The 10,035-nt window shown below is 45.4% G+C and overlaps 1 protein-coding gene across 1 annotated transcript in view; it reads left to right on the top strand.

The window, feature by feature from the left end:
• The first annotated feature begins 4,919 nt into the window (after positions 1-4,919).
• TAFA4 (TAFA chemokine like family member 4) overlaps positions 4,920-10,035 on the top strand; it is a 76,042-nt gene continuing 70,926 nt past the window's right edge. Inside the window, exon 1 of the mRNA XM_031049265.2 lies at positions 4,920-5,051. The gene's annotated coding sequence lies outside the window, so the exon portion shown is untranslated. The remainder of the gene's footprint in view (positions 5,052-10,035) is intronic.

Here is a 10,035-nt window from a genome sequence, read left to right as displayed (position 1 = left end):
ACTCTATTGTTTAAGGCAGGTGAGATAAGAGGCCAGAGCTGCTTGCTCCTGTTTTCATGTAGTCTTAGGAAGTGGAAGGAGCTATGCATGAGAGTAAAGTGAGGCCCCATCTGTGCCAAGGAAAGAGATTCATTACAGCTGACTTGTCCTGTTAGAATTACTGCCCCAGACTGTTTCTTGGGAAAGGATGTCACTAAGATATCTAATAGAGTATTTAATCACCAAAGTTGGGAAACAAATATTGAATAGTGGGGCTCCAGTGTAGCTCAGGCTCTGCACCCTTCTTCCAGTCAATCCCTCTGCAAAACCAAATGATGTGTGTGTTAGTGTCTTCTCTTCTAAAAATGAATTCCTCATTAGAAATTGGGGGGGGGGAACATAGGTATTTTGTTCTCTGCACGCTGAAATACTGTCTGCCTTAACTTACTTGTACATTTCCCTCTCCCCCTTTGGCATGCCCTGCTCCAGCTCACATCATGGGCTGATTTGTTTGTCTTAATGACCTCCTTCTTAACAAGTGAATGTGCATCTTCTTTTGGGGAGCAGAATCACCTCAAAAGGAGCTTTATTTCTGATTGAGGAAGATGTAGCTGATAGGTCTGGGGAAAAGCTGAGACATCCATATTAGCTGCTGTTGTAAACTGGCTGAAGCACACTCCCTCACTCTTTCTCATGCAGCATTTTGTTTTGTTCTACATTGAAGATGCAGCAAATCTCAGTAATAGCTGGGACCGTACTAAACGGCACCCACCTGCTAAAGTCATAACCTTCATTTTAATTAAAAGCCCTAGTTTTGGAAAACTTGACCTGAGATTCTTGTTTCTCTTCTTGACCAGTTAATATTGCGACCTGTGCTGGCCTACAGGCTCCTCTTGGCTTGTGAAGCTCAGCAGGATTCTGACTTCTTCACTCATTAGAGAGCTAGAAGTCTCTGTGTTTAAATCCTTAAGATTTCGAACAAGACAATCAGACTGATTCCTCAGGATGCTGGTATGCAGCTAAGGGTTGGTTTTGCTGAAATTCCTGATTTTTTTGCTGAAACTGGTTGTTTCCAACAGATTTCACCTGCCATTGCCTTAATTATGCACCAGAATTGAGCTTACAACTTTTGCATCTGCAACCTTTCTGAACAACAGTGTTATCCTTTGTCAGCTGGAAACTTTTGTTCACTTTGTCTGTTTTTAACATGATTCCTGGTGATGCATCACTTGTAGTTCCCTCCATGCAGCTGTTGTCAGTGCAAATGGGACTAAGTTTGATCATTGCTTACTGCATCGAGACTACACAGGGTGAAATCACATCCATCCCCTGCTGATCTCCAAAATCACTGAAGAAAATCAGGCTGGAGCTTTTCCCTTGTTTTATCACACGGCACTGGAACTTCCTTGAAACAGTCCCCTCCTTTGCTGTCCTAGAAGGTGTGCTAGGACTCCTTGGCCCATAAGGATGTTGACACTGCAAAGCTACATCAGGCTATTTTGACCCAGCTTGTGTTGTGTGAAAACCTCTGAGACTCATGGTGCCATCTCAGCTAAATACATGGTTTGCTGAATGAATGTACCCACTGTTTTGCTTGGTAGAGGTTTTTGTGGATAGCCAGGAAAGCCTGAAGCCACAAGAAGAGGTGAAGTGAAGGAGAGAGGTGGGAGATGGATTTATAGGGAAGATGAAATGGTGGGCCGCGAGATTTCTATTAATTAATTGCAAAGCTGTGGAGAAAAGGAGTATACAGGCAACACAGAAATAGCTTGTGGTGAAAAACAGTTCCCTAAATCAGGTAACTGAGAAGATACTCAGCCAAGTGAAGCCATTTTCAAGGTGCGGCATGATGAGAATGGGACCTGAGTGCCTGTTTCCTATGTCTCTTGAGCCGAGGCATTGCACATGAAAGTCCCAAGTGCTGCTTCCTGTGCACTGCAAACCAATATAGATATTAAATTGGGGCATAACGATGAATGAAACTGTGGGATGTGTCTTGATTATCCCAGGTTTCTAATGTATAATTGAATTATTTTAGTAAGTATATTTCAAGCCCTTTGATTTCTGGCCTCTGTTTTTAATTACTCAGCCCCCTCTTGCCCTTGTGCATTATTATGCTACTCATTAGCATTCAGTGAGACTACAGAAGTTTGACTTCTGAATAAAGTAGCATACAAAGAGAAAGGATGCTTTTTATCTTACCACTTAATAATTTAAATGGAACCCTTTTCTTTAATCAATGTTTAATAGTACAATAGTTGTTTATTTAAACTGCACAATGCCTGATTTTGCAAACAAAAAAGAGAGGAAGGATAAATACGTTTAGAAATAATGAGCTTTGTAACCATTGTAATCTTCAAATGGTTTAGAATATCCACAGCACTTAGAACGTCTGCTCTCCTCCACGAGACAGTAACATGAGCCTCAAATGTATCTGTGTTATTTATGCAGCGTTAAGTAGTATGAGCCTATTTTTTATTTGAGGGAAGCAGAAAACCTTGCTAATTGCAAAACTGAAAGCTACTCGGCAGAGTTAATATTGTTGGCATGACCGCCAGCTGTGATGATTAGGATGTGTGACAGAGGGAGAGATAATTTGATCACAGGCCTGGGTACTAGAAGCTCCTGTGTCCTGCTCCTTCCCAGCACACCTGCAGAGGCAAGGAAAATACAGGGGGAGATTTAGTTCAGCCCCCCAGTGCCCACACTTTTGGGGGCTCCTGGATACACATGTGTAACACCAGGTCATGGGAGGGAACACAGCTCAAACCTAGGCATTAACTTGTCAAAGGAAATAGTTTTAAAGGAGGTCTGTAATCTGGTGTGGAAGGCACTGCAGGTGTGATGCTTGTTCTGTGTGTGCCTTTGGATGTGACTCATCACTGTGGGCAAGGGGCTGGGAGCCTGGGCAAGATCAGGGGGACTCATAGAGCATCGACATAAAAGAGATGAACTAAAGCACCCGTCCCTCTGCTCAGTTTCCTCATCTGTAAAACAGGAATTGATCAGGGATATCGTGAGGATTTAGAGATATCTGGAGACCGCTTTGGAGGCATTAAAACTAGCGAGCATAATATCTGCATTTCAAAGTACTCTTTGGACATCACTTAATTCATTTTGACAGGAGCTCTGTGCAAGAAATGTGGCTGTCTCCATTGTCTGGGTGGGAAAACTGAGTCTAAGAGGCAGACCAAAACAGAGGTGGCTGGGGAAGGAAATGTGAGCACAGGATAGCACTGGGTCAGGGAGAGCTGTGACCTCCTGTCTCCCATGGCTCAGCAGCCTGGTTTTTAGAGCACCCATGGCAAGTGAACTGTTCCATCCACATGTACTGGGGGGTATTGATCCCACATAATCCCTATCTGATGTCCTGGCTACCCTGCTTCCAACAAATGGCTCCCCAGGCAGCAGCACTAGACCTTTCCCTGCTGATTTGTGTCTCCTGTCTTCTAAATCTTTCCCTTTCTCACCAGTGCATCCAGTTCTCTCCCTTGTCCCCCAGATCTACGTCTCACAGTCCTTTGTGCAAGCTTAATGCTCCTTCCCTTATCTACCTTTTCTCTATCCCCTTCTCTAGGCTCACTAGGGGTCTGGAGGCATGTGAAATGTCAGGAGCAGTAGGTAAGAAGGTGGCAGCTCCACATGTAAGGAATAAGATGAAGAAACGTGATCTGATGGTGTGGGCTTGCTCCTTATCTTGACAGATTCGTAGCTCCAGTTGATTAAAAGATCACATCTGAGTTCTGCTAACATGAGATGAGGGAGAGCTAGGGCTGGGGGTTCAGGCCCTTCCTTTCAGGCTAAGTGAATTTATCCCAGATGTGAGTGTCTGTTATCGTATTATTAATTTACAAGGAGCTGTGATGTGAAAGCTGTTGAGACTTTTACTGTTTTTCACATGTGCACTAGGAAAGTTGCACATGGACAACTTGAAAGGCAATATGCAACTCCACATCAGCAGCTGATGAGTGATTTCCTGTGACAGAAGTAGCCTGCCCTGCTCTGCAATATGCATTTTCAGTGCTTCTTCCCATGTAAGGAATGTTTGTCTAGGAGGATGATTTGTATCGTATCGATGTTTAGGGAATGCAACCATGATCAGCCTGCCATTGCACAGAGCTCTTCCTACAGTCACTTAGGGTGACTGCCCTCTCTCACAATGGGACTAATCTGTGGATATTTAAATGACTGACTCTCACTGAAGGATGTGTTAGGGCATCCCTGTTTTTTAAGCAAGCAGCAGAGCTATGGGAGAAACTGAGGGTGTAAAGTGAGGTGATAAAGACAGTAGAGCAAGTCAGTGGCAGAGCAAGAAACAGACTGTTGCCTGGTGGCAGCTGCTTGTTGAAGTGACCCTCGGTCCGCAGCAGTGAAACACCTTTTGCTTTGCCATTTCAACTGAATTTTGGAAGGTGGTAGTTCACTGGGAGCCCGTAGGACTGTGGTGTACGGCAGGAGTGATTGGACCCGCGATGGGGTTCTGGTCCTGACTCTCTGCACCCCTCTCAACTTGCGGCCTCCTCCAAAAGATGCTGCGACCTCCGGCCCGGCTACGAGCTGAAACAACGTCCCATTCCCCCTCCCTCGGCTGAGCAGCGGCCGCTCGGATGTTGGAATAAGGTCAAGGCTCTGCCAAGCAGCCAGAAGCCCGTGCTGAGCAGGGCGTGCAGCTCTGCTGCGGAGGGAAGGGCGCTCTTCCCTGCAGCATCCTGGCTGCACGGGGCGGAGGGAGGAGCGGGCCCTGCGCCCCAGCCGCCTTAGCTCCGAGGAGTCGTGTGCGGGAGGGAGCGAAGGGAGGGAGCAGGGAGTCCCGTGGAAGGGAAGAGATAGAGAAGCCGCGACACTGTGCTTCCTCCCCCTGTGTCTGAGGAGGAGGAGCGGGAGGGGAGCGCCAGAGGCACTTCGGGCGATGCGCCGCTGCGTGCGGAGTGGGTCCGTGAGGAGCATCCTCCGCGCAGCCTGAGAGCCGGGTGTGCGCCCGCTTGCCCCAGGAGAATCCCCCCTTCTGACACCCGTGCTGCTGTTTCCTTGTCTCTCCAGCGCAGCCGCTCCTCGGACGAGGCGGCGGACAGGTGAGCGGTACCCGGTGCTGGTGATCGGCGCTGCGCGTCCCGGGCAGGCTCTAGCTGTGACCGCGACAGGGAACGGGGTGAGCTGCGCTGGGAGAAGGGTGGCTTAGTCTGCGGCGTAAATTGTATAGAGGAGTGGGGGGATAGCAAGGACTCGTCTGTCCCCTAAGTGGCCATTGGGGCTGGCAGGCGGCCTCGGGCGGGAGGCGCGGGGACCCCGCCGCGCAGCCCGCACAGGGCAGTGTCCGGGGCTTTTGCTCCTTTAATCACGTCTATAGCGAGCCCCGCGGGCTGGGCAGGCGCCGGGTCCGGGGTGAGACCGGGACTGTCAGTCAGCAGCACTTCAGGTGCTCTTGTTGTAGTTAAACATCCGTGTGTACCAGTGGGTGCGTGTATCCGCTTGCTGCTGTAGTTATTCTAGTGACGGGGATGTCACTAGCAAACGGACAAGCTTGTTTTGTCACTCTTGCTTCTATTTTTCTTTTCCTTTTTAAAAATGTTTTTAATTTCAGCCACCAATTTTATACCTCCTGAAATACTTTTATTTCCCAGAGCAGTTGGCTTCTTACCACTGGCGTTTTTACCTTTTTGAGTGGGAGATTTTGATTTACTTTCTTTAAACCAGAGCTCTAACAATACCCACTCCTTTCGCTGAGGCATGTGTTATTTCCTGCCCCCAGCAACTTCACTGTGACAAAAAAAAAAGCCCAGCTGGAAATAATCACTTAAGAGATGCAACTTCCCCTGTTTCAACAAGTTGCTTTATTCTCTGCGCCAGTAATTTCCTCCAAGAGTGGTGCTCATTGTCGTTAAGTAGGTGATGTGGTGATATACATGATGTTAAATCTGCAGTCACCGGGGATTAATGCACGGGCATGACATCACCAACAGCCAATGAGGTGATGGGTTTGGACATGTACTGACCCAAACTGTCTTCCAAAGTGATGTGTTGATCCTGCTGTGTTCCTAAGGAATAACACAAGTTTGGGCAACTGGTGTGGTTTCCTATCATGGCTCCATTGTGTTCCTCAGTCTTGTGCCCCTCTAGGCATGGTTCATTAAATAACCAAATGTGTGTGGTGAGTTTGGTTGATCAAAGGTTTCACTTCTTAGGAAGAGATTAGTGAAAACGGACATGCTAGTATAGGGAAAGATGATGTGACTGAGCTGGCTGCTGGCAGAATATAAACAGCCAAAGAGTTCTCAGCCCTTGTGGCAGGAAAGCTGCGTGAACAATGTGTTTGAGCACACAGTGGATTTACCTGTAGTAAATTGCCTCCTTTGCCTTATTGCTTGGAGTGGAGCTGCTCACGTGGAGGTAGGCACAGGGTCTGTATCAGGGGAGTGAGAAGGGAGCCGTGCAGCCAGGTGGATGCTGCGTAGCTGGAGAGGCAGGAACACGTATTCCCCCACTGTGCTAATGGCTCCTACTCTGTTCTTGCTTTCACCCCAGGACCTCAGTGCCTGTGTGCTGCCAAGGTCGAGCAGGTTTGAAGCCCTTGGTCTCAGTTCCTGTTACATTGCTGTAGGGTTGCTCAAAAATTCAGGTGTCTTGGGTAGCTTTTGCAGAATCGCAACAGATGTTGCCAAGCGCAGTCTGACTCCCAAAATGTGCAGTTCTGAGTTCAGGCTGCCTCTCCTCTCCTCCTTCATCGTTTTGCAGCAGACTCATTCAGGCCTCCCATAGGTCAGCTGGAGGCTTCCCTGCAGGCTCTGTGAGACCCTTTGTGTCACTATCACAAATATTTACACACAAATCACTTATGTTAGTTTAAACACTTTGTCTTTGCTGGAGTTCTCAGTGGATGTAAATTCTGGGGTCCAGAGTTCATCTCTGAAGTCTTTTAATGTTTTTGTTGTAATTTCTATGTATGTACATGCATTCACTCCCTTACCAGTGCCATTTGTGTAGCCAGTTGCATCGAGGGAACCACACAGAATATTAGCAGTACAACGATGTGTCTCAGAGGTGCATATGATTCTTATGCTTTCGATGCCAATAAGATGTGACAGAATATATCTAATGAATTACCTTTAAATTAGAAAGCAGTAAACAAGCCATTATTGGATTAGAGGAATATTAAAATTAGGGGAACGTTACCGTCTTTTGATATCCTGTGGCACATTTTTACTAGCTAGGAAATGACACAGGTTACTGCAGAGAGCGAGAGAGAGAGGGTCTCTAGAGAACTGTAATGATTTTCATCTGTGTGAAATAGATTTTTTTAAATGCTATTACTTAGTAGCTTATGTTTAGATGATGCTGTAGCAGCTTGCTTTTTTTTTTGCTGTCTAGTCTCACATTGATGTTTGCTATCCTTTTTCTGAGTGACTTTGGTGCTTGTGGAAGGTACAGGTTTGATGTACTCTGGTAGCTAAAAGCTCCTAATTATTGGAGAAAAACACAGGCAAAAAGATACAAGAGCCTCAGTAATAGATTTCAGTCCAATACTGAAGAGATTTCTGCCCTGCCAGGGTGCAGAGACAGTCTGGGTTCATACCACTTATTCCATGGCCCCTTTCCACAGCTGTCTAGAAGGCTGCTCCCGCTTGGGTAATTCTGGGCTATGATTTAAATTGCATAAAAGGATTCCCATTGACTTCACTGAGATTTGTACTAAAAATTCTTAAGAACCGGATTAAATCCACCAGTTCTGGTCGTACACCTCACCGTGCAGGCGTTACCTGGTACTGCCATGCAGATGTGACTGCTCTGGGTTAGATCTGAATTGGCAACTGGTTGATGATACTTGTGTGGAGCAGCTCCTGATCTCCCCATGCCAAACTTTTATTAATCTGAAGCTAACCCTGCTGTCTTTCCTCAAGCAAGATGCCCAGTTAAGGACCCAGCTTTGAGTGAAAAGGGCAGAATTTGGTCAGTGCCTCTCAAGTGTTAGAAAATATCTACACTTAAGAGGCAAGCAGTGAAATGGCTGGAAAATTGAAATTAATGGAAAGCAGCTAATTCTCAGCCTCATGTAAAATAAAGTTTCTTATGCTATCATGAAATTACTGTGTTCTTGCAATGCCACCAACATCGGTTTGCCAATGAAAAATTAAGCTCTTAATACAGAACTAAACTTGAATTTGTGAGTGCAAAAAATTGTGTTGTTTGGAGCATCAATCTTTAATAATGGTCTAAGACAAATGTCTTATTCTTTTGAACTCACTATCAGTATGACTAAGGAGTAAGAAGACACCTTGGAGGGCTAAGCCTCGTTCCAGTCTCCTGAGGAAGGTCTTGAGGATACTGTTTTTCAGAAGCATATTCAGAATAAAGAGCTCTTCTATATATACTTTTCATCCAGGGGATTAGATTTCCTTGTCTCACAGTTTATGGCCCTGGGACTTCGTGCCCCCTCTCAAGGTTTAGTAGTAGAATTCCCTCAGCAACTCTTATTCCCTTTGAAGAATTTGATAACCACCATGCAAGTGGTTGTTTTGAAGCCAGTGCCAACCCTGCAGATCAGAAGATCACAGCACACTTTCACCTGAGGTTAGGCAGGGCGATCTGAGCTGCTTTGCAGTGGCAAAGCATCCCGACTACTTGCAAGCCTTGGGGATTTCTATCGGTCTGTGTCACTGAAGCCTCTTTGCTATTCTAAAGACGTATATAAGGAGGAACAAAGGCCTGTGGGTTCCACCAGTGTTGCTTTATTTTATATTTTCCAGCAATTATTTTGGAAAGGCTGTGAGCTGAAAGGCAGATTTTCTCGGAATTGGTACCACTATGCCCGAGTAAAGCTCAAATGAAGGAAAGTAGTATTGGGAATCTTGGTGACTCAAAAGGTGACCTGTTGTTTTTACTGTCCCTTCAGCTGTGTTTCAATTTCAGTTACTCTTTACAGGGAACATCTGTGGAATAAAACTCTGGTGGGGTCAGGCCTCAGAGGCTCTTTCCCTCTGCACAGCACCAGTACAAGTTTTCTCCCTCCTTCTTCTATAATAACAGCTTTGTTGCAAGTGCTGTGAAATATAACAAGCAAGGATAAATATATTGAGGGGCAGCAATGCCAGCCTTGGTGTTACACGATAGTAAAAGTCGGGTTTAAAGAATTCAGTCCCTGCTTCTTGATGCAGAGCTCTTGCCCCATTCTGTTCTCTAATCAGCCAATGCAAAGCATGACTCACTCATACATTACATCCTTCTGATCTGAAGGACACTCTCTAATGAGAACCAGGCTGGACTTGCTGGTTCTGTAAGCAACTAACTCTTTAGAAGAAGAGTGCTCAGATGCTTTAGCCATTAAAGCATTCATAGGCTTGTTTTTCAAGAAGCTGCTCACTAAACCAGAAGCATGCGAGTAATGCCTGGGCATGGATAAATGAGTTAACATGAGTTCTTCTAGCTTTTTTGAACAAATTGCAAATCTCTGGTTCATATTTGCATAAATCAGGTTATTAATTCGTGTGTTTGCATTTCCTAAGCTGTGTGCCAAATTCCAATTTGGTGTAGGTTTCAGCGTGTTAATCTCAGTATAAAGGGGAAAAGGAGAAAATGTAGCTGTTGTAGGAAGCATTGAATAGTCAGCGATTTTTCTCTTCCACAAAATTAAATGAGGAACTGATTTTCTGAATCATTTCAGTGTCACCTCATGTATTCAGGGGGAAATTTGGAAGTTATTAATTGATAGGGTGCCCAGTCTTTCATATGTGCATCTCTGGGACTTATATATATTGGAAGTTAATAAAGCTTCCAGCATACATTCTGTGCATGTGTAATTAAGGAGTGATGATACTTTGATGTGTTTTGTTATGTTATCTAGTTTCCAGCTGTGGGGATGGTGGTATTTTATGTTGTCATATACAAGCAGGAACATCCCTGCATGACTGAATCTGTTTGGAGGACCAGACTGTGGCTGTTTTAGTCTAGAGAACATAGTTATTCTCAGATTTCTTTGCTGCTTCCATAATTCAACGAGAATTATGTGTTTATGATAGCCTGATCAGCAAATAGAAGTGCACTGCAGATGTAGATATATTGTGA

Source organism: Melopsittacus undulatus, chromosome 9 (assembly GCF_012275295.1).
Source record: "Melopsittacus undulatus isolate bMelUnd1 chromosome 9, bMelUnd1.mat.Z, whole genome shotgun sequence".
NCBI lineage: Eukaryota > Metazoa > Chordata > Aves > Psittaciformes > Psittaculidae > Melopsittacus > Melopsittacus undulatus.
Note: the sequence above shows the minus strand (reverse complement) of the source record. Positions and strands in the feature narration are given on the sequence as shown.